General features: G+C 43.6%; 1 protein-coding gene across 1 annotated transcript in view; it reads right to left on the reverse strand.

Annotated features, from left to right (window-relative positions):
* Window positions 1-22,304, reverse strand: part of GPAM (glycerol-3-phosphate acyltransferase, mitochondrial) — a 63,648-nt gene extending 41,344 nt beyond the window's left edge. The window contains exon 1 of the mRNA XM_025397347.1: window positions 22,078-22,304. The gene's annotated coding sequence lies outside the window, so the exon portion shown is untranslated. The remainder of the gene's footprint in view (window positions 1-22,077) is intronic.
* Window positions 22,305-25,403: the final 3,099 nt, after the last annotated feature.

The following is a 25,403-nucleotide window of genomic DNA, read 5'->3' on the forward strand; positions in this document are numbered from 1 at the left end:
CCTAGTTCCAGCTGATTTGGGGCAGTCACTGAGACCTACCTGTTCAAGACGTATTTCCACCCTCTGATTATATTCAGGGTGATCTCTTGTCTAGCTCTGAAAAAAGAATGAATCAAGGTATCTAAGCCAATTATGATAATCTTGTTCCCTAATACTGCAACTATCCTTCTAGCCAAGATGGTCACATGACCCAGTTCTGGGCAATGTGAACTGAGAGCAAGGCAAACTGAGGATTCCTGAAGAAGTTTTTATTTCCTAGTAAAAGAGGACACAGCTGGCACTACTTCCTTTTTCGTTTTTCTCCCATTTGCTACATAATTCAATGTCCAAACCCAAGACACACACCTCTGGATTTTGCCAAATCTCTACCTGTGTAAGCCATTACAATGTTGTCTTTCGTTACTCTTGGGTAAATACATTCCTGATTGTCACCACGCATGTTCATTTTAATGAAATGGGCAGCTTAGATCCCTATTGTAACACATCCCAAGCCCAGTTTATTTAAACAATTAATCAAAACCTTTTTTACTGCCTACCTATACTCTGTGAGGAGGATACACTCTAGTCCCTGTTTTTAGAAATTCAAGATCTCATTGGATAAAATAAAATATGCACAATTAAATAGCTGCAAATAAATACATGCATTTCCTATCATATTTGAGCCTGGATCTTATTGCTAGAATGACTCAAACATTCTTTAACAATAATAAAAGAGAGAATGTCTAGAAATAGTCCCTACCAGTGTATCACATGCTGAGGGGTGGCAGTGAAGATGACCTTAGATTCTGCCTTTAAGTCTTTCACAAGGTCTAGAGATCGAGACCATCCCAGTCAACATGGTGAAACCCCCTCTCTACTAAAAATACAAAAAATTAGCTGGGTGTGGTGGCACGTGTCTGTAATCCCAGCGACTCAGGAGGCTGAGGCAAGAGAATCACTTGAACCTAGGAGCCAGAGGTGGCAGTGAGCCAAGATCGTGCCACTGAACTCTAGCCTGGGCAACAGAGTGAGACTCCATATCAAAAAAAAAAAAAGAAGAAAGGGTCTTAGGCCAGAAGAAAAGGAAACCCCTCTGACTTACTTTTACCACATTTATGGCATAAGAAGGACTTCATTTTGACTGAAACCTGCCTCATCAGGAAACCAATCAATAGACTAAGCTTCAAATAAGAGACGTTAAAGGATGACTGGAATAGCATGGTGCTGGCTGGAAATGTCTATAACAGTACCCCACACTTGGACTGCTAATTGCGTTACCCATCACATATACATTGGTTTATGAAATCATAATTCAGAACTGAATAATTCAGAGAAGCAAATAATGAATATTCTTCCTTCTTTTAGAGAAGGCAGAATCTTCCAAAATGCTTCACCAAGAAAAGTGGGCCCACACTACAGACACAGACAACTATTTCCTTAGTCCCAAACGATTGCTCCCAAGCTAAAATATTTGTGATATTTCTTCTTACATATACACTTGCTTCCAAGTCTTAAAGAAGACGGAACTGTGGTCAAACATCATGGCTTATAATAATGTAAACTTCCTGGGCTCAAGCATAAGGTATCCTGGGACCTCTTTCTAGGAGGGAGAGTGAGGAGGGCAGAGCCAAACAGAAGGGAAAGCAAGCGCATTTTCCTGGACATTGAAGTTAGTTATAACAAGACATAGTGTTCAAAGAATGCACCAAGCCCAGGTCCAACTCAGACATCCTAGAATGGAAAGGATCTTTGTGACGAGGCAGGTTAGAGCAGCAGTCTCTCAAGGTGGTCGTCAAATACACTGGAGCCAGGCGGTAAGCAGCCAGGCTTCTGGGAGATCTCTCTGGTCATGTCCCACCAGATAGGGTACATGACAAGGTTCAGCTCCCCAGGAAGAAAGCACGGTGGGAACTAGGTAGTATTCCATGCCTCCAGCCACTAGCTGTGCCACTGGGCAGGGCACCAATTCTAGAGGGAAACGGGGGCCCTGCGTGGGATAACTAGCACAGCAGAGTAGTTACGAAATTAGCTTGGATGTCTCTTAATTTGTAACTACTGTTTGCTCATTTTTAAGGAATGAAAGGTATTTTCCCTTCTCCCAGGAGCATAGCCAGGCTCTGTGGTTTAAATCCTGAGCTTTCCTAAGCCCTGGAAGGAGGCTAAGTAATTGCAATTAACTGCCTTTTTGTGATCAAAAGCAAAAAAACCGAGAAGCTGCTCGGGGGGTTGGTATCCAAGAAGACAAATTCTAAATGGGCCTTTATTTTCTCAGGGACTCAAGCTGGCTTGTGGGAGGAGAGAATGTCCAAGAAAAGAGTGGAGGCCAGGATGGCTCAGGCATTGAGAAGGGACAGGACTCAGGGGTCTGATGGTGGCTCAGCTCTGAGATCCTTCAGATGCAGAGGCTTGGAGGTGGCAGGGCTTCAAAAAAGGGTGAAGATGGGGGGACTGTGAAGAATGAGAGTGTAGCACCTTAGAAACCTCAGCGAAGGTCCCAGTGGCTGAGTATGTCACGAAGGGAATGGAACTTTGAGTACCACGCAGAGCCCAGGCAAGGTACAATGGGGCAGGGGACCAGCCTGAGCCGACCGAGGGCCTCTGCTTGGCTTCCACACAACACAAGCAACAGGGTAAGGAGTAGGCGTAGAATACCCCAAATTATCACTATTGGCCTGCAAGAGAACTTTGACATAAGCTGTTTAAAGACAGAGTAATACAGTATTCATTCGTTCATCCATTCGTTCATAACACACTGACTGAGAGCCTTTTTTGTGTGGCAGGCTAAGTGCTGAAGATACACAGATGAAGAAGTCACACACAGATCCTACCCTTGTGGAATTCATGGTCTAATGGCCTATGGTATGTAGGGATGGAGACAGTGAGAAGAAAGGTAAACAAACTTAAAATCACGATGAAATTTTTTTTAAGTGCAATAAAGAATCCAAACAGCATCCATTCCCGAGAAGAACAGAGGCGGTCAATATTGGATAAGGCGGTCAGGGAGGACTTCTAAAAGGGGAGAGCAGCTACACTGAGGCCAGGGTGTGAGCAGGGCTGGGCCAAGATAGGAGCCCAGAGCAGACCTTTCCAAGAAGAGGGAAGAGTACACGCCAAAGCCCGGAGGGAGGGCAGAGCTTGGCAGAGAGTGAGAACTGAACCAAGGCCAGTGTGGCTGGAGTGGATAAGTGAGAAAATGGCAGAGGGAGGAATTGGAAACGCAGGCAGACCAGGTCTTTGTAAGCCATAGTAAAAAGTTTGGAAATTTCAAAATAAAATTCTGACATGTGTCATAAATGTCATGGAGGTATGTGAATACCCTTTACCTTGTAAGATTAGAGAAGGGTGAATCAAAATAGAAGCCTATGTCTATGGACTTCGTCAACCAGGGAGAGAAGAAGTGGGCAATGATTCAGGAGCTATGTTGTACTCACGGGCCTGCCTGCCTGGGTTGAATTGGCAGCAGAGCATCTAGGTAAGGAAGAAAGTAAGTACGTTTTGTTAGCTACCCTTTATTGAGCAATTTCTATGTGCCAAGCACTATTCTAAGTACTTTAGAGGCATTTTCTCAAATAATCACCTGTGCCAGTCATGGTGCCATCAGGAAAAAAGAACCCCTTCCAGACAGTTCACTAGTGAGACGTTAATACAGAAAACTACTTAGAAAGGTCCTGGAAGAGCAGAGAGGACAAAAGGAGAAGGGCGAGGCCCAGAGATCAGCAGCAACACAAGATCATTGCCCTGCCTCAGGCTGGAGTGGCAAAGACGGGTGTTGACAGAGCCACGAGCCATCACCTCATAGGCTACAACTGGGACCAAGGAGGGGGTCCTGCCCAGGAGGAGCCAAAACCATGGAGCCACCACTGCTGAAGGTACCACCTGAGAAAGAGGGAGACACCATGACTTTTATCGTCTCTCGGCCAATTGGGGCTGACCCAAGCTTCAAGGAAGCCTGAGGAATAAGTTTGCAAGGGGGCGTTGTCCTAAGATCTAGAGTAGAGCAGGGAAGGATGGGGAATAGATCTGAGGGCAAACAGGCAGATGATGGACTTGTCCTCTCAACAGCCCCGTGGGTTAGAAACTATTGTTACTCCCATTTTTCAGATGGGGAAAACTGAGGCACCAGGAGAGGTCAGAATCTGTAAAGTGGCAGAAACGCACTTTGAATTCAGCGTCTCTCTGATACTAAAGCCCAAACATACAAGGGCTGTATCATTCAGCCAGCCTAGGCAAGAACACGGCAGTTAGAGCTGGACTAGCAGATCCCAGGTCTGAAAACACTATGATAATTGTTTTTAGGATTTGCTTTGGAAGTGGCTCTAGTTCTTCGGTGATCCTCATCTCAGGGCTAGGCTGCCAAAACCTTATGCTTGGAAAACATACTTCTTGCAGATACTTTGGGGACAAAAGAGAAAATGCTGTTGCTTTGAGCTTGGATCCTGGCAAAATTTGTCCTAAAATTTTTGAAACTCATATGAACCCTTAAAGTTACTTTATTCTAGGAAGAGTGACTCTCTATCAGTCAGAATGGGCTAGGTTATAATACAGTAACAAAAGTCTTAGTCTTGAAACAACAGAGTTTATTTCTTGCCTATACTACATGTCAACAGCAGGTTATTCTGGGATTCTGCTCATAGTGGTCACTGAGGAACCCAGGCTGAGGAAGGTTCCATGTTGACAGATACCTTCATGTTTGCCAAGGCTGGAAAAGAGAGTGGAGTAAGTTGTACACTGGCTCCTAATCTGCTTTGCTGTGTAAAGAAGTGTAATCCTACCATATATCCCAGATAATTAAACATTTGTGAACAGCTCTAATGACAATCATACCATATCAATGACAGTTCTGGTTGGGCTGAGATAAACCAAAGTCCTAATGTAGAATGAAGAGACTTAGGAGCTTCTAACAAGCCAGGCTACACTATATAATATCATAAAAACTTGTCTTTGCTATGCTTAAAATTGCATCTCTGCAGACGCTATGTCTTTCAGGAAAACCTTTTGTTCCTAAGTATTGCTTAAGACCATTTCCCTAAAAATCACCATTGGTTCTTAAAAGAGCTATCCAAGATGGCTTGGGGAGCTGAGATGCTGGCTGGAATGATGTGAAAACAAAGCATCTTGCCTTCTGGAAAAGAGAGCCTAATGTGGACTAGATTCTAATGTGGACAAGCCCAGACTCATTCCAAGCTTTCTACTGTTGTATAACCTGATGGCAGATTATTGGGTAGGGATGGCTTGCTGAGCAAGTCGCAGCTCTGGGTGTAAAGAACCAGGCAGTCCCTCGGCTTTCACAACCCCATGCTCTCCTGCATTTCTTTCTACCCACCTAGATGTTTTCTCTTGGCATGTTTTGCTGGCTCAAGTCCTTCCTTCATTCTCACTTCATACCATCTCCTCAGTAGACAAAGAACCTAGAAGTTCTTGACTTCTTCCTACATCCAATAGAACACTAACTCTTAAACAATTGTACCTTTTAAATAGCTTTAAACTCATCATCCCCTTATCTCCCTCTCCACCTGCACTATCCTAATCCAAAATATCACCATCTTCACTGGGGGGCATAAAAACTCACTGCCTGGATGCCCCACATCTATTTCTGCACTGGCTACCCATCCAGACGTCCCATACGCATCAGTCAGACCGAGCATTTGAAAACGCAGCGTGCCAAATGCACCACGCCAGATACCCCCATCTCTCTCCCTTGTCACCATTCCAACTGACTACAATCCTTCCATATATTCCTTACAGATTTTAGAACAAAAACTGAAGCCTGTAACATGTGTCGAATACCTGGCTCAGTCCGCCCTTGCTAATCTCACCACCCCCATCTCCTTCCACGTACACTTTCTCTCTCTGATTCCAGTCACCCTGGCTTTCTTTCACTTCCCCGTGAAAGCCAGGCTCTGCCCTTCCCTGGCATTTGCTCTGCCTGCAGTGGTCCCCACCACATCTCCTCTCCAACTCATGCTTCATAACACAGCTCGGGACTCATGACCTCATGAAAAACTTTGTGGACCCTTCAGACTAAGTCAGGCCCCTTTCTTAAGCTTCTTCCCCATAGGAATGACCACAATTATAACTAAACATTTAACTGTAGAATTAATCATTTAATATCTGCCCTTCTCTCTCTCTCAAATGGCATTCTTGACTTTTCCCCTGCATTCTTAGTGCCTAACAGTACCTGGCGTAAAGCAGATGCTCCATATCTATTTGTTGAATGTCTAAGCATAAGACATGATTAGCTACTTATAAAAGGAGAGGATGCATGGCTGTTATAACTATCAAGAGTCCTGAACAAGGATAGCCTTAGGAATAAAAACATTCAAGGAGGGATGTGTGAACCACAGTTTGGGGGCTTATCACTTTGTAACTCTTAGAGCAGGCATGCATCTAAGGTAGGCAGCGGAGTTCCCATCTTCTCTCCCTGACCCCACTCCTTGGGTCAGAGTAGAGGAAACATGTGACTACAAGGAAGACTAGACACCCTGATCTCCAGTGTACGGGGTGGTCTATACAGAACAGAATGCCACGATCTAGAACAAGGCCAAGCAGAGGCTGGGAGGTAAACACACGTATGTCCAATACTCTTGAAAGAAGGAACTTGAAAAGGCTTGAAAGGGAAAAATAGGCATGGCTAGAAGACTTATTTTTATCGTTCCTCCCTCAGAATCAGTCTTTGTCAAAAGGAAAGAATTTTCCTGAAGAGGAGAAGCTGAACTACTTTGCAATTGGATTATTCTTTTTCCAATGAGTTCAAGGTAAGGTAGAACCTCACTCATTAAGTATAATTGAAAGGAAGATCAATCTAAGTTCAACTAAGGCTAATTTTTAGAATACTTCTAAAGACATTTAGAATTTTTAGAATACTTCTAAAGAAATCTGACATATAAAAGCTCAATATTTTCCTTTAGAAAATTTATTCTCTTGGGTGTTCTAAACATACTCTGTGTAATTGTCTTTGGCTTTTAACTTACAGATTTCCCAAAAGAAAAGGCCTCCAAAGTAAAGAGTGTTATCAATCTAGTTTCCAATTACCTAAATTACCTTACATAAAGCAAAACTTAAGTAAGCATAGCAGGATTATTTGGCTATGGTTTTCACCACATCTTTTCTAACTAGCAGTCATCACCATCTTACTCCATACAATATTTGATGTTTATTACAAGGATGATCTCCAACATGCAAATAAGATATTAGAGAACAGGCTTTTCATAATCTAGGATTGCAAGGTGCAATTTCTTCTTCTAGCCCCATTTTGTTTTACTACTGGTTGGATGGATCACAGAGACCAACACTTCCCTCACCCCATTCCTTTTGCACATGTGATTCTGCTTACGAGATAACAAAACACCTTCCCCCTTTATCAATCACATCATAGTTATTTCTCCAGAGGCTCTCACTTCTGGGCCAGTGTTCCTACTTCACCTCCATAAAGCACTGGACACAGGTGTAAATTAAGCACACATACATAAATTGTAGAATTCCTAGTAACTGCTATAGGTAACCAATGGGTTAAATAAATCTTAATATGGGTTAAATAAATCTTAATATGGGTTAAATAAATCTTAAAATATCAACTCGCCATCCCTTGGATCTAGGCTGGGAGTCAGGAGCTGAACTTTGAGAAGATGGGAGAACAATGGGCAAAGGAGGTAGTTTCAGTAGTGCTTGGCGATGCGTAAGCAATGGGTTAGTGTGAGCTGGAGTGTAGAGGACAGGCCTCCTCTCAGCGCTGTGGTAGGGGGAGCGGGATAGGGGGAGAGAGAAGCTGTGAAATACACAGTCTCCTCTTCCTGTTTCATCTAGCTAAGATGGAAATTTAGAAACCCCCTTCTCTAGGGTAGCCATAGGTATTTAGAAATATATTAGACAAAATATTCATTTCTCTCTTATCCTGAAGAAAGAGTCCCTCTGAAAACAAGCCTCCAAAAAAGATTCCCTCTGCAAACAGCACACTGTTCTAAAACCTTATTCTCCTTAATTTTTGCCTAACTTTCTAAACATGGGCCATAAATAATAATAATAAAAACCAACACAATAATGTTGGTTTTTCTCTAGCTTATTTATAAGTGACGTTCTTAGAGAATAGTTCGTTTAAATTTCAAGGTCACCTGCTCATTAACTGTTGAATAAATATAATCCAGGTAAAGAATGAATTATATCTAAAGCTCCATCAATTGATCAAATCCTGAATGAATGAAATTTTAACCTCCCAGAGATAAAGTTTCATTGACTTTAAGCTCCACAAAGTTGTGGCACGCCTTAGGTAAACAGTCTGAATTTTTTTGATTGTGCTAATAGTTACAAAAATAAAATTGCCTACTTGGTTAGTAAACCTATTTTATAAGCCACAGTGACTCTTAGCCAAATTCTAATTAAGCAAATCAGTTAACTGGCTCTCCTCTGTATGTGACCTGGTACGGCATTCTTATTCACAAAAACAGAGGTGGCATGTATAGGAATCCTGTTATTAATTTGGTACGCACTTCAAGATTACAACATGGCTGCCATTTACACATGTCAAAATGATAATTATTCTGAACCATTAATTACAGCTCATCAAACTACACTGTCCACAATTGTGAAGGGTCTTGGAATGTTTAAAGTAAACTCAATTTATGGTTTTTATCTCACTGTACCTCATTTTCCTCATCCATGAAATAAAGCTAATAATGGTACCTACTTCACAGTATTATAAGGATTAAGAGTTAAAATATGTAAGGCACTGAGACAGTGCCTGGCACAGAGTGGGTACTATGTAATGCTTGCAGTTCCTAGGAAAATGTCCGGTCCCCTCAAAGACCGAAGATTCCACTGGATCCAGATATCAGTCCCACTTGCTTTCACAGATCACAGCCGGTAATAGGTGTATTTCAGAATCACAGGCTTCTCTGGATTCAACTTCAGCACGTTTTTCTTTTCCAGGTATAAACTTACATAGTTTTCCTTCAAGGACTATACTACTGATTGAGGCAGCGAAGTCTTTAAAGCAGTAAGTCCTCACTTTTTGGCATCTGGGAACACTTCGATAATATGATGAAACTCCAAGCTCTTTCCCAGAAAAAAATGCACATGTAAAAATTTATATTCCATTTCAGCAGTTTCATAACCTCCCTCCAAGGTCATTCATGGACCCTAGATTAAGAATCAGTGTTTGTACCCCAGATTAAGAATCAGTGTTTGTAGTATAACTATTATGGAAAACAGTGTGAGGGTTCCTCAAAAAATAAAATAGAGCTACCATGTGATTCAGTAAGCCCACTTCTGGGTGGGCTTACTGAATATAGTTTACTATATATATATAGTAAGCTATACTATACTATATATACTATACTACATATACTATATAGTATATATAGTAAACTATACATACTATATATACTATAGTAAGTATATATATATCTAGTAACATACTATATATAGTAAGTATACTATACTATAGATATGTAAGTAAACTATACTTAATACTTAATTTCTGCAAACCCAAGGACTGAAATATATGTATATACTATATATAGTATATATTACATGTAGTATATGTATACTATATATAGTATATATTACATGTAGTGTATATATATACTGTATATAGTATATATTACGTGTAGTGTGTATATATACTGTATATAGTATATATTACGTGTAGTGTGTATATACTATATATAGTATATATTACGTGTAGTGTGTATATACTATATATAGTATATATTATGTGTAGTGTATATATACTATATATATATATATATAGAGAGAGAGAGAGAGAATAGTTTTCCTTCAACAACTATACTATTAATTGTTTTTGAGACAGGGTCTCACTGTTGCCCAGACCGGAGTGCAGTGGCACGATCATGGCTCACTGAAGCCTCGACTTCCCCATCTCAAGCTATCCTCCCACCTCAGCCTCTCGAGTAGCTGGGACCACAGATGCATGCCACCAGGCTCAGCTAATTTTTGTTTTTATTTTTTGTAGAGACAGGGTCTCACTATGTTGCCCAGGCTGCTCAAACTCCTGGGCTCAAGGGATCCTCCTGCCTTGGCCTCCCAAAGTGCTGGGATTACAGGCATGAACAACCATGCCCGGCTTTGTAAGGGAAATATTAATTACTATTAGTGAGCTAAGTACTTCCAATAAAAAGTTTTGCTGATGATGAAGAAGATGAAGAAGGAGAATAAAGAGGAAAACAACCAGAGGAGGAGAAGGAGTCATTCAAAATGGATAAAGGTAAGCAAACTGAAGGGATACTTTTACCTCTAAGTGAGCCACAAGTATGCAATAGTGTTTTGCTACTGTGGAATACTGTGTAGCTATTATTAGCAACTCTGGAGGCAGTTTGAGCAACTGATTATATCTAAGGCCTGCTTTTAAACCTTAAACAGGTAAAATATTGTTATGGAGTTCTCCACACCTGTTCAATGATTCAGACATAAAAGAAATGCTAATTATGAGAACTGAGCTGTGAATTCTGAGTGACCCTAGGGATAAAATGCTTATCTGGTGGTCTTATGTTGCTGGACATTTATTAGAGTTTTGAGATTACATTAACTGATTTTCACCTTAAGTGCTCTACCTCGAGAAGCATTAAAAGCTTCTGAAAAGGAATTATTTTAAAGAGGTAGTGACATTGGCCAGAAGATCTGTCTGCTGAATCAGGAGGCACTGTGAGGAGAAGAACCCAAGTAGGGTGTGAGGGGTTTGCCACAGCCAAAAGCTGCCACTTTGACCAGGACTCACGAGGACCCTACTCATTCCTCTGTTCAACAGTGGCCAATGCCTGAGACCAAAGAGGATGGATGATGATACTTAGAACAAAGATCATAGAATAAGGTCAAGGTCCCACTTACATTTTTGCCCTTTCATGGTCTCAGCTTGCATCCCTGCCTCTGAGCCAATTATTTTTTCAGGAATTACAAGCTCTGACATGGTTTTGCCCCTGTCTACCTCTCGCCTCTGGTCCTCTATCACTCTCCCTTGCCTTACTCAACCCTCGTCCCCAAGGTCATCTCTCTGTTCCTGGACCATCCCCAGCTCATGACTGGCTCAGAGACTGTGTGTTTATGGTCCCTTCTCCCAGGAACATTCCTTCTTCAGACATTTGCATGGTTGATTCATTATTATTTTTAGATCTTAACTTGGTTAGCAACTTTCTATCCCTTGCCTTGTCATTTTCTTCTATATCATCCTATTTATTTTATTTATAGCACTTATCCGTCTCTGAAAATAACCTGTTAATTTTTTTCTTGACCATTGTCTATCTTCCTCATTAGAATGTGAGCTCCATAAAAGCAGAAACTTTCTACATTTTAGTAACTGCGTAGCCCCCAGACCTATCATAGAAAAAGCACCAAATATACATTTGTGGGATAAAAGAATGAAAGATCATCAGCATAGCTACCATTTATTGAGCATTTACTCTGTGCCAGGCACAAGGCTGTAGGTTTTTCAATTAACTCGCACAACAGCCCTCCAAGATAGGTATTGATCATTTCCACGGTACCGATTAGGTTTTGCAGAGAGGTTATGCAACTTTCCCAATGTCACAGCTAGCAAGGAACCAAGACTTGATTTGAACCCAGATGTATCTGACTCTGACACTCATTCTCTAAGTCAAAATCAGCACTTTTTAAAAAATCAATGGCCAGATAGTAAATATTTTAGGCTTTGTGGGCCATATGGTCCTGTCCACAACTACTCAGTCCTTTTGTAGCATGAAAGCAGCCTTAGACAGTATATAAGAAAACTGATGTGACTGTGTGCCAATAAAACTTTATTCATCAAACAGATTTGATGAATAAGCAGCATTTGGCCCAGGAGCCATAGTTACCAATCTTTCCATTAAGTCGTTGTTCTATATATGCTATTCTAGAAAGGGGTTTAAAAATGAGGGGGTGAGGAAAAGAATGACATTCAAATGTGTACTATGTTCATGGGGAGCCCTCTTTTAATAAGTAAGACAGCAGGTAGGTGACTGTTACGTTTAAAAAGGCAAAATAGGAAATAGAGTTCTAATAGGAATTATGACTCCACTGATTCACCTTTTGACTGAATTATAACCATCACTTAAGACTACAGTAGAGTTTAATTCAAATAATTTATGACATTTTAGGCAAGGTTCCATTCGCATTGTAGTCGCATAATTTTACATGCTGACACCATAAAAAAACCTACATAGATTTTCATCTCAAGCATGTCCAAAATAGTACCAAGCCACTCTGTTAAAAATTCTTCTTCTTTCAACCTTGGACCCTGAACACCTCAGTCTTTCCTTCTCAAGCAAATTTGTAAGTCACTGGCCAGGGATAAAAGGCAAGATATGAGGTCTGAGCCAGCCCAGAGAAATCTAAAATCTCATTTGGAAAGGTGAACATTATTTGTGCTCAGCTGTTTAGTAATTCAGAGTGGTTCTTAAGACCGAATATCAGCATTGAAGCAAAATATCAACTCGCCATCCCTTGGGTCTAGGTTGGGAGTCAGGAGCTGAACTTTGAGAAGATGGGAGAACAATGGGCAAAGGAGGTAGTTTCAGTAGTGCTTGGCGATGTGTAAGCAATGGGTTAGTGTGAGCTGGAGTGTAGAGGACAGGCCTCCTCTCAGCGCTGTGGTAGGGGGAGCGGGATAGGGGGAGAGAGAAGCTGTGAAATACACAGTCTCCTCTTCCTGTTTCATCTAGCTAAGATGGAAATTTAGAAACCCCCTTCTCTGGGGTAGCCCTAGGTATTTAGGAACATATTAGACAAAATATTCATTTCTCTCTTATCCTGAAGAAAGAGTCCCTCTGAAAACAAGCCTCCAAAAAAGATTCCCTCTGCAAACTGCACACTGTTCTAAAACCTTACTCCCTTAATTTTTGTGTAATTTTCTAAACATGGGCCATAAAGGTTTAAGCAGGAAAGCAGCCCCAGCATGGGAGAACCAGCATCTGAAGGGGACTCTGGAAAGGGGGAACCTGTCCCAGCTCTGCCAACAGCCAGCACCAAGGTCCTAGTTGCTAAGGCTTTCCCACTCTGCCCCTTTCTAAGCCTGTTTTCTTGTCAGTAACAGAATGAGTCAACCTCATATTTTTCATCCACCCAAACTTCTGCTTTTTGTTGTCTGTTTAACATGTTATATTCATTAGTGTTGAGTTACCATTTAAGATGATACATATTATTAACAATAATGGATTTCTGGTGAGCACTTAGTATTTACCGGAACTGTGCCACGCGCTCTCCATACACTCTGTTATTTAATTCTCATAACTATCCAACCTGAGAAAGACCCTTATGATTACAGACTCCTCAGATATGATTCTGAGGTTCAGGAAAAAGAACTAAGTTTCCCAAGGTCACACAGGGAGTAGGTGGCAAAGCTGGGATTTGAGGCAGAGTCTGTTTTTTAAAGAACTACACAGTCTTTATGTTCCTTGGAGCCCCTAGTCAGTTTCTCACTGAGAGGAGGGTGCAGCTTCAAACTCCCTCACCCCGAAATCCTTCTCACTGTGACATGAGGACTCTCACTATGCCAGGCTACCAAACACCAAGGTGTTTTCCATGGAGGAGATGGCACAGCAGCTGCTGTCGATATCCAAAGCATGGTCTTGAGACACTGAGAACCCATGCCTAATCAGTGCCTCCAGGAGAAGCATGCAGCTAATGCATGTGGGTAGAAGGTCCCTTGTCCTCAATTCCTATTGCCATTGTCCTGCTCAAGCACACAGATAGAACAAGGCTGTCTGCAAATCTCTGGTTATTACATAATTTTTTTTTTTTTTTGATAGGAAGAGACAACCCTTTCAAGGATGGCCCAAGTTCAATAATCTGGTGACACAAGAGATCTGGGGGCTCTTGTTGAAACAGACAGTTGGGGATTTTAAGACGATATATCAGCACTGGCTTGAGTAGGAAGAGGGCTGGAGTGGGTAGGGGAAGAAGAGTAGGTTGTAAAGATAGAACAATACTGGCAAAAGTAATGATTTTCACAGATCTGAATCCCTCGGTGGTTGGGAAAGAAGTTTAATTATTGCGTGTCTACTATGATCTGTTGCTTTCCTATACACTGGGCATTAGGTCCCCACAACAGTGTGAAAATATGATGTTTTACAGATGAGGAGATAGAGCTCACATGGCTAGTAAGAATCAAAACAAGGATTCTATCTTCTTCACTCTACCTCCATGCCTGTGCAAATAATTCAACTTATCCAGCTCTCACTCAGATTTTCATGAAGTAGATGCCCCTTTCTCAATAGAATAGCTATTCAAGTTACAAAGTCTAATACAGTGCCTAGCACAGAGTAGAAGCTCAATAAAACAGGATGCATTAACAACTCTTAGTGTGGTTTCTCAAACTCAGGTAGAAATCATCTGCTCCAATAGTTCTCAACCAGAGATGATTTTGCTCCCCAGGGGATATTTGTAACTGTCTGGAGATATATTTAGTTGTCACAAATGAAGGGAGGGGTACTACTGGCATCCAGCAGTTAGAGACAGGACACTGCTAAACTTCCTATGATGCACGGGACAGTCCCCACAACAAAAATAATTATCTAACGTATAGCACCCATAGGGCCAAGGCTGAGCCATTCAGATCCAGCCTAACACATTCTACAGCTAAGGACACCCAAACCCAGAGACATAAAGAGACTTGCATAGGTCCACACAGCTGGCAGAGCCTTGGGGAGAAACACTGCCTGAAATCTTCTACAATGTTCTTGCCCCTGCATAAGCAGCCAGTGCAGGTTCCAAAGGAACACAGTGTCCGCCTACAGGCCCTGCTGCCCACCAGCTTCATGCTCCGTCAACTTCCTTTTCTTAGGGAAGTAAACCAAACACGATGATCAAGTCAAAGGAATTTATTTTAATAACGAAATAGGCAAGCTAAAATATTAATAATTAAGTAGTCGCATTAGGTCATGGTAGAAACCGCCAGAAACATTCTCTCTGAAATGTGTATTGTTTGCATTATCATTGTCACCAACAACCATGTTTGGCCTCTTATGTGCCAGGAGATGTGTTGGGTCTCAAGGGAGTGACAGGCAGAGGGAGAAGGTGTCCACCAATATCACGCACAAGGGATATCCTTGACTTCAAGAAGCACTCAACACAAGCATGAGAGTCTCTTTTGCATTTGCTGCCACAGAAAGGAGGCAAGATTGCAAACATGGATAAAACAAAACGCTCCTTGCAGCTAAATATCTAAGCACCGAGGTCCTAGCATGACCTGTTTATTTTAAACAATGTTTAACACAGGAACGTTCAACTACAGCCCAAGAACTCGGACTTTGCCACTTATATTCTTGGGATTTGGCTTGCCTGGTGGACGTTTTGTTGCATCTGTCAAGCTTGTGAGGGACTTCCAGTGTCCTGGACATATCTCAAGTGTCAGAATAACCACATGCATCAGGGGACTTCATTTAATCACAGCAAAGCCAATGATCCCAAGATCCCCTAACAGAAGCAGGCAGATGGAGAACCCCCAAGATATGGCTACCATAAACCAAGGTACTGGCATCTTTTGCAGCAGTCTCTAAGCTGCATCTAAGTGGAAGCTGGTGACCTGAATTAACACCACTCTGAAGATCAACTTTTATCTTGAAATATCAATGAAAAATTAAACATCCTGATAACACTGAGTACTAATGGCTTTTATTTCCATTGCAACTGCTTTCTGAGACGGATAGTTTCCCCTTTAGATTTTCATGACTTTGGCCCAGAAAGTGGATACTTGAGGCATTAAACATACAGGAGCCTGGGACGCCAAGAAAACAGTAGTTTCTATTTAAGGATTTGGCTGCAATAGCCAGCTAAGTGTCTTGGGGAAGTGAAAGGAATTTGAATAGATCAACTCTGCTACTCTGCTACAGGCTGGGAAATCAGAAACTAAGAAGGATATCCCAAGGGCTCCTGCATGGGTTTAGGCATGAATGTTAGCCTCAGTGACAAGCAGCTTTTTGAACAATGCTTCCTGGACTCTGAGCTATTACAGTGCAGTAAACCAAGGGATACTAACTTTTTTATTCTGCCCAGTCAAAACGTTAAAATTAAATTAAACATAAATTGCCAATCAACAAACCCCATCATTTGATAAAAGAAATAATGCTTTAAAATTCCAACAAGCAGGAAGGAGAGACTCTCAAAACGAAGGGAAGTTCCTCAAATTGACTACATTCACCCTAGACTGGAAAAAACATCATAAGCCAACAGGTATCTGCTGTCTGTAATGTGGGTGCCATGAATGCTAAACAACCACTGGCATTGGATGGAGAAAAATCAGATTTGAGACCCAGCTAGAATGGAGATGGTGTTCAGGGCAGGGACAGGGATTGGGGATGGAGAGAGTTGGGAAGAAACACATTGCACTGTGAATACACCGCACTGCTCTATGGTCCGGTCACATTTTCCACTCTGTAATGCTGCACTAAATTGCCTGTTTAATTACCAGTCTCTTCCACTGGGCTGTGAGTTCTTTGAGAGCAGTGACTATGCCTTGTTGCCCTGATTCATGGAGCTAATCAGACATGGGGCAGGAATGATGGTGTAGTCATGCACCAAAGGAGCGATGGCGAAGCCCCAGGGACACACGGTGCTGCTTCACGGATCCATAAAATCGGGGGATTAGAGAGCACATTTTCTAGTATCTAATAGTTCATGTTGTTCTGTCTGGGTAGTGGAAGGGGCTCCACCCCACCTTACCCAGCAGGCTCACCCTGAGCATCAACCCACAGGATAATTAAAATGCACCCCAAGGGGAGCCTGATGGGAGTCAGAATTGCTGCTGCCCCAGCCTGGGGGGACCACTGAGCAAAAGTTCAGCTCCTGTCCCACGGTGCCTGCAGATGTCCAAGTGGAAGCAGAGCTGATGGTGGGGAGAAGCCAGCCTCCTGCCTGCGGCTGCTTCATAGTCCCCATGGTTTTTCCATAGCCAGGTCCTAGCAGAGCTCTCATTCCCAAGGTTTTCAATTTTCCCAGGCCCCTGTTCCTCATAGTCACTTTTTGGAATTGACTCAAAAAAGGAATGACGCTATTACTAGCAGCCTTCAGGGTTCATTTCTACGGCAACCACCCCTTTCCTGCAGAATGTCCAGCCCAGAGAGAAATGAATGTCGCTTTCTTTCAAGATTCATTTTGGGTGTTTTTATGGCCAATCTGATTTCTGGCAGGATGCTGAAGCCCATAACACAGCCACACTTCCCGCCAGCCCCACAGGACGTGGGTAGAGTTTGCATGCAAAGCTCACTAAGCAAGTGCACCCAGGCAAGGAGGACAGAGTAGGGAAAGGGCTCCTGCCTGCCTGTGCCTGGAGAGCCCAGGAGCCGTGATGCAATGTTTTAATTAGCACTCGCTCAGTCTGACATCCAGGGTGCCCATTTTACATCTGACATGCTGTGGCCGTTGGAGAACCCAGTACCACATGGTGGGAATAGCAACGCTGAAGTTCTGGGAACTGAAGGATGAGAGTGAACTTTTCATTGCACATACACTGTCATTTTCCTCTTACAAGCTGTTGGGGGTAACTGCCCTGGGGTACAACTTCCTATTCAACCTCTCTTTGGAAATGTTCTTGATCTAGCATAGCATCTCTGTCCCTTTCTTAATATTCAACTCTCTAGCACTCGACCATCAAACAGGGAGTTTTCAAATCCTGAATTCATATGGAGAAAAGTTGTGTGCCCTGAAGTCTCATGCCTACCACAGTCTCCTCACCATTATTACTCTCTTCAGGCATCGTCGGCTAAAACGCCAGTGCCCCTGGAGGTCCCACGAGGTCCCATGACCAGCAAGCAATGGGGGTATTGGATAACAGACAGCTGCAGGCAAGAGTGAGACCCCAGGTAGGGAAGAAGAGATGGAGAAAGAATGCATATGCTTCTGGAGGTCAAGGGGACAGCCCCCCTCCACCCCACCCAGGAAAGGTGGAAGAGAATTGAAGATGCTGACATCCCCATTCTTTCAGGGCCCTGAGGCTAAGCATTTCCTTTCATCACCCTCTGCAAACTTAGCCTCCCCACCACCTCCAGAGTTTCTGCTCTGTCTGGAAAAAATGCTAACCAGCCATTTGCAAGAGATGTCACTAATAAGAGCTCACAATAGACACTGTGTGCTGTGCAGAGGGAACATGGTGCGCCTGGGGGAGGTCAAGTGGAAAGTGTTGGGAGCATTCATGGGCAGCCAAGGAACAGACCCAGGCTTATTCTCAAATCTTCAGCTCCCTGCTGCCCTCGCAGCCTTCCTGTTCTCAGAATTTCACCATCCAAAGAATCCCACCCCAGGTGCGTTAATTGTCCAGGCTGGACGTGCAGGTGCTTGGAGAGGAAGGACACAGAGAACTGGGTCTACAGGAATGCCATAGTTCCTGGAAAGGGGCTTAGAGAGTTCTTCTGATAGGAGTGACCCCAGGGGAGTGAATACTGGGCTCCAGCTGGGGGAAGTAGTGGGGAGGTGCTGAGAGAAAGGGGATTCTAGAAGACAGAACTGGCCACTTCTTCCTCCTGCTGTCCTTGAGTTTGGGCCTAGCTTCTCTCCACCAGCAGAAGCACCTGGGGAAGAAGAGCCCAGGATAGGGAGTTAGAGGCCCTCATTTCACCTGGATCTAACCTGCCATCAAATTATAAAATGCCAGAGGTGGGCAACTCAGTCTTAGGAATCATTCGGTCCAACTCCCTCATTTTATTCTCACAGACTTTGAGCCCCAGAGAGGTGCAGGTCCATGGCCAGGGTGGCAAGTATTGAGAACTTCCTGCATTCTGGTCAAGGCAGGGTATTAAGGGTTCAAATCCTGTTGGTTCATCAATGGGTCTTTTCTTGGCTAGCTCCCACACCATCTAACTAGGTCCTCTGTTCTTTTTCTCATCACATATGGGACTGAGCTATTTGTTTATGTGATTTTTTAAATGTCGGTCATCCCCATTCAACTGTAAGTTCCACAAGGGCAGGCAGCTTTCTCAGCTTCATTCTCCACTCTACCCGCTGTGTGCCTCACACACAGTAAGCACACAACCGATACTTAGAACACAGAATCTGTGCTCTCAACGTAACCTCTTGAGAAAGTATTACACCCGTTTTACAAAGGAGGAAACTAGAGCTTGGACAATTTAAATAACAAGTGAAAAACGCGAGATTCGGCTCTGGATTCTAATGACCCTTTTCCTTAGGCTGTCTGCTTTTCTAACAAAAGATTAACAGATGTATGAGGGTTTCTTAAGCTGGGGACCTTGGTTTAGACTTCTTCAAACATGATGTTCTAGAACGAGATGCTCCAAGACCATTCCCTGAGAGAAGAGAAGAGGAGGGGCCACTTGGAGACTAAGGGCTGCTCAAAGCAGGTGTCCCCAGGCAGGTGCCCCGTCTTGCCTAATCAGGCACAAATGTGGGGCCCACAAGCATCAGTGGTCAGAAAAGATGTTAGGTCAGGGGTACAGTCAAGGAAGAGGGGGCTGAGGACCACTAAGCAGAGAGAAAACCCCAACTCAGTAACTGGGGAGGCAGACAGACAGGAATATCTGTTTGACAGGAATATTATTAGGTTGGTGCAAAAGTTAGTTCTGGTTTTCGCTGTTACTTTTAATAATGGAAACCAGTCATCAGGATGCAGTGAGCCCAAAGCTTAGGGTCTTGAGAAAGTCCCTGGTTGATGGAAAGGGCAAAGGCTTGGAGGCTAGACCAGCCTGCCATTGAGTCCCAGCTCTAGCACTTACCAGCTTGGGCATATTCCTTATGTTCTCTTAGCCTTGGTTCGTTCGTCTGAAACACAGGGTGGTGGTAAACTCTCTGCCTCATAAGGAGGAAATATGAGATCAGCCAGGGCAAAGCACTCAGCCTGGTGCCTGAGATACAGTCAGCTTCCAGACAAGGCTAGCTTCATTAAGCGTTTACTTCAAGGCTGGAACAAACTCCAGATTTGGAGCTCGTCTTCGTGTTGAGGTGAGAGCCTGTAAGTGCTTAACCCTGGCTCCCAAGGCAGGTGAGAGGGATGGGAAAGCTGATCTCGACAGAGAGAACAGAGTAGCGCTCAGAACTGAAAGCATCTCAGCGCAGGGTCTGTACTTGCTAATCACTGTATTCTCAAAGCCTTGCTCATAGCCTGGCACGTGGCTGGTGCTCAGTAGGCCCGGCTGAATGAATGGGTCCAGCCGAGCATGTGAAACAGTTACAATGTCTTTACCATCAGCCTGCTATCATTCATTCGTTCCTCACTGGCTCATTCAGCCCTAAAGTGGCCATCGTGACATAGATGTGAAAAAAAAAGGGCTCTGAAGTCTGCCATTTACTGTGCTAACTTGAGCAGTTTCCTTAACTTACAGTTTGTTCATTCGTTAAATGGGTTGACACACACCTCAGTGACTTCAGTGGCTCATTGTGGGGACTGAGTTAATAAGATAAAGCCCTTAGGAGAGTGCTGGGTATATAGAAGACACTCCATCAATGTTAGCCATTATTACAAGAAAGAGCCTACTGGGTATCACAGATTCCTAGGCTCTGGGGTCCTGGCTGGGAGTCATAAAGGCATGAACCCTGCCTTCACAGCTATCAGTCTGGCAGGGGCAATGGATCAGGAAACAAGCAGTCTAAGACAATATGGTTAGTGGTCCAGTAAGGGGAAGTTCAGGGGACCCTAACCTCATAGCAGAAGTGGATTTACTCAGAAAGAGTCCTGACTAATCTCCTGACTTGGTCAGACCCGGAGGCAGGGTAGGGTGAAGAATGCTTTAAGCAGACAGGATAACATGTGATAAGGTTCGACCACGGTGGGTCCAGAAAACAGAAAGCGTGTTCCTGTGGTGAGGCAGAGGTAGAGAAGGAGGAGAAAAGAGGCCCAAGAGGCACACAGGATCCAGACCATGCTGGTAATGGCAAAGGGAGAAAATGTTCCAAAAGAGCAGAGAAGAATCACATCCAAGAAGTATAACCCCTTGCGTCGGGCTTGTCCTCCACCTCTTGGCAGTTTCCATAAATTTATGAAGAGGAGCATGAGTCATTATGACAAACTTCTCGGCCCTCATACTCTGGATAAGCTCAGGAAATCCCATGGGACCCCTGCAGAGAAGGCTCCCTGGGGACCACAGCAGTCAGCACAGGAAGCATCTCCACCATCCTGCAGGGGGATCCACGGACTCATTCCACTGCGGCTAACAAAGCAGGGACTATCTGGATACCAACACTGGGAATCAAGACAATATAGACAGCCACAGAGAGTGGAGGGAGGAAATGCGGTTGGCATGGTTATTTTTTAACCTGAAATGCATACAGGGAAAAATCAGTGTTAAGAATACTGACATACTGTAAAAAACATTCTTTTCCACTCAGTACTAAAACAAAAGTATTGATTTCCTTGGTTTTGCGTCGTATCTTCCCCTCTGCTGCCACCTCCAGCCAAATCTAACAGAGAGAATGAAGCCTGTCTTTTCTGTGGTCTTTGATCTTCATTCCAGACGGTTAAATCCTGCTGGCCCCAAATGGAGCCTAGCTTTCCCCTACAGTGAGAAAGTCCTTTGATACAAGACTGTCTGCCCGACCCAAGCTCAGAAAACACCCCTGAGTAGGGAATACAGTGGGGATAAGAATGAATATCACCCGTTAAACACAGATCTTAAAGGGGGAAACAAACTTTCCTAAAAGAGGTGCTCAGCTCCTCCTCTTTCCTCTGTAGCCAACATCACGAGGCTTGGTACCAGGATCTGTACTACTAAGCAGAGCCTTTGAAGGCCATGTGCCGTTTGCAAATCAGATTTAATGATGTTTCAAGCCAAAGCAATTACATTTTTCGTAAAGTGTCCAAAATCCTCTGAGGATTTGGGGGTTCTGAGCCAGGATGGAGGATTACACGGAGGCCAAAAGACTAGCAAAAACTCGGGAAGGATTTCATGAGGAGCAAATGCACACAGGTGTGAATGTTACATCACAAAAGCGCTTGCACCTCTTTTCAGCTGCAAACAACTATGCCCACGAGCCTCAGTTTTGCCTTAGCCATGGAATTCCATGATTCTGAGTTCTTGTCTTTGACTTTCTTCTTCCTACTGTGTCTGCCTCTCCTGCATTCCACGCTGCTTCCCTGGCTTCCTCGTCCTGCCCCCATGTCTCATGTCATGACATCCTAAGAAATTACTCCATGACCCCCAGGTTTTTAAATACCTGTATCCTTGGTGGTGTTTGAGGAATTATTTCCAATCAGTCGATTAGCAAAGGTGATGGAGACTCTGGAGAAGACAGTCCCAGGCTGTGGGTGAATAAGAAGCAAGGTCTACTTCCTCTGGGTGCCCCTCTGCACGGCCAGAGGCTGACGGACTTTGGGTGCTCCACAGTAACCTCAGAAAGAGTCCCCCCCGCAACAGCAAATTCTCCCAGAGCAGTTTTGAAACAACACAGGAGGAGGAAGGCTCTTTAATCAAATAATAACCAGTCAGAGATAAGGCCTGCTAGGCTGAGCTTGGCCAGCCAATCACAGGCTTCCTTCCGACTGCAAGGACAAATAGACCCAGGCTTCTGGAGTGCATTTCAGGGCTTGTTACAATTTAATGATGCAACAAATGGTGTCTTCTTCGCATTGCCTGGTGGGGATTTTCTAACTGGGAAGTGAAGCTCCAAGCTCAGTAACCTCATTCTTGGTGGAGGTGTCTGCAGCTTGAGTGTTCACGTGGGGCAGGCTCCTGGCCTGGCTGTTTCCAACTTGCATTTCTCACTGCTGAGGGGAAGGGAAGCTTGAGTGGGGCTGAGGGGGGCTGGGGTCCCCACAGGGTGAGTCTATTTGATGCCAAATGTGCAGCTCACTGACTGTAACCCTGAAACGGTCATGGAGAGATGATGGAGATGCTTTACGTGCATTTCCTGTTTGTCTTAAATCAGTCATGACTTTGGTCTTCTGTATTTCTTCATCCCCTTTCCAGCTGCTGCCACCCTCCCCTTTCAAAGCTATTATTGCTCTGTTTGGCTTATGAAGAGGTCTTGTAAAGAGAGTAGGTTCTGGGGACTAAGAAGGTGTAGGGGCCAATAAAGGCCCTTGGTAGCCCTGTCCATGTGACTTCGAACACTGTCAGTTGCTTCCTGTTTAATTGTTGCAAAGACTAAATGCATAAAAACTCTCCTTCCTGTGAGGCTCTTACAGGCCCCGTAGACCGGTAGGCAAACCCTCAAAGGGTCTTGATGTTTTAGAGTTCAATATTTAAGCTTAAGAGCTTAAATATTGAACTTAAGGGGAACCCTCTTGTTAGGTAAATATGCATTCATGCAACAGTTATTTATTTTGCATCTACTCTGGTAGAGATGTGCTAACTGGGGGCACTGAGGTGAGCCAAACCTGGCGCAGTTCCCTGCCCTCCCGAAACAATGTCAGCACAGGAGGTAGCAGTTTGTGAAAGAAGTCCTGAGCGCAGTGGAACCAATGGCAGGGACTGGTGAAGAGGGCTTGTCATGAACGGTATGGGCCTGTCCAAAGGAACCACAATAAAACCAGTAGTGGTGGACAGGAAGCGGATCCAAGTCAGAGGGACAAGTACAGTCAAAATATTCTCCAAGGGGACCCCCTGCAGGGCTTCTACTAGGGAAAGAAGGAGAAAAAGCAAAGGTGTGTATCTCGTCTCCTTTTTTATTTTTATTTTATTTTATTTTTGTTTGTTTTGAGACAGAGTCTCACTCTGTCCCCCAGGCTGGAGTGCAGTGGCGCAATCTTGGCTCACTGCAGCCTCTGCCTCCTGGCTTCAAGAGATTGTCCTGCCTCAGCCTCCCAAGTAGCTGGGACTACAGGCACCCACCAATGCACCCAGCTAATTTTTTAATTTTTAGTAGGGACGGGGTTTCACCATGTTGGCCAGGCTGGTCTCGAACTTCTGACCTCAGATGATCCTCCCATCTTGGCCTCCCAAAGTGCTGGGATTACGGGTGTGAGCCACCACTCCTACTGGGGAAAGAAGGAGAAAAAGCAAAGGTGTGTATCTCCACTCCTTTTAAAAAAATATTGATATACAACGTCTCGTTGAAATAAAATGCACACACCATACAATTTACCCGTTTAAAGTGTATGTGTAGTTCAGTGATTTCTAATACAGACACAGAGTTGTGCGGCCATCAGTAGAATGAATTTTAGAACATTCCATCACCCCATGAAGAACTCCCTTCCCATTAACAATCACTCCCAACCCTTCCAACACCTCCTCCAGCTCTAGGCAACTACTGATCTACTGTATGTCTTCTACAGATCAGAAACCCCTACTCTGGACATTTCCTATAAATGCAATCATAGGATATGTGACCTTTGCAGCAGTTTTATTTCTCTTAGCATAAAGTTTTCAAGGTTTACTTCATTTCTTTTTTGATGAATAATATTACATAGTATAATAAAGTTTTCAAGGTTTACTTCATTTCTTTTTATTGATGAGTAATATTACATAGTATAAATATACTGCAATTTATACAGATATCTACCATTCATCTGCTGGAGGACATTCGGGTGGTTTCCACGTTTTGTTTTGTTTTTTTGTGAAATCATGAATAATGCTGCTATGGACATTCATGTACAAGTCTGCATACCCCTTATAGCCACAAATTCACAACCTCATAGCAGGGAAACGGGAAAGAACAAGGCAAATGAGAGAGCTAGTCATTGAAGGGCTTCTCTTCCGCCAGAAGTTATGATGTCACAGCAGCAGCCGAGTCTAACATTTACACAGATTTTCACAGTGCATAAAGCACAATTATACATTCTCGCTCATGTAACCCTCCCCACAACTCTAAGCAAAAGGAAGGTAGTATTTTTATTTTCATTTCAAAGATGAGGTCCTGGAGAATCAGAAACTTTAGAGTAACTTGCCAAAATCTACCCAGGCAGGAACTGAAGCCAGAATGAAGTCCTATGTTCTTCCTACTCCAACTCTTCACATGAAAAATAGGTCTTTATTCTTCTCCTAAATATTCAGTCTTGGCTTCCTAGATGTTTAGTTCAAGAGAGAGAGAGAAAAAAAAAAACGAAAGAAATTTAAAAGGGCTTCATCATTATTTACAGAGAAAATGGCAATTAGGCCGACAAATAGCTGTTATGTTGCATTTAAAACATTTTTACCTAAGGCTCAGAAAGACTGAATATCTTACCTAGAGGCACAGAGCTAGCAAGCTGGCAATTGATGATTCAAAGGAAGATAGTGATCTGATTCCCAGATAGAGGTAGAATCAACTTGCTTCCGTCCTAACAGCCTACTGAGAGCACTGCCTGGCCTGTTCAAGTGAGAGGAAGGTGAACTCTGGATGGAAGCACTGCAGGTGGGGTAGGCCTTGCTGAGGAGAATGCCATACAGAGCAGGGGACACAGAACGGGATCAAGGATCATGGGAGTCTTAAGATGCAGGACAAGATGGCTACAAAAGAGAGAAAACAGAGTGGCTATGGAGAGATGGAGAGGACTTCACTGAAGGCTGGCCAAGTTCTCAGCTTGACCCATTGCCAGGAATGTGTTATCCAAACCCTTGAGG

This window comes from Theropithecus gelada, chromosome 9 (genome assembly GCF_003255815.1).
Source record: "Theropithecus gelada isolate Dixy chromosome 9, Tgel_1.0, whole genome shotgun sequence".
In the NCBI taxonomy this organism is placed as follows: Eukaryota; Metazoa; Chordata; class Mammalia; order Primates; family Cercopithecidae; genus Theropithecus; species Theropithecus gelada.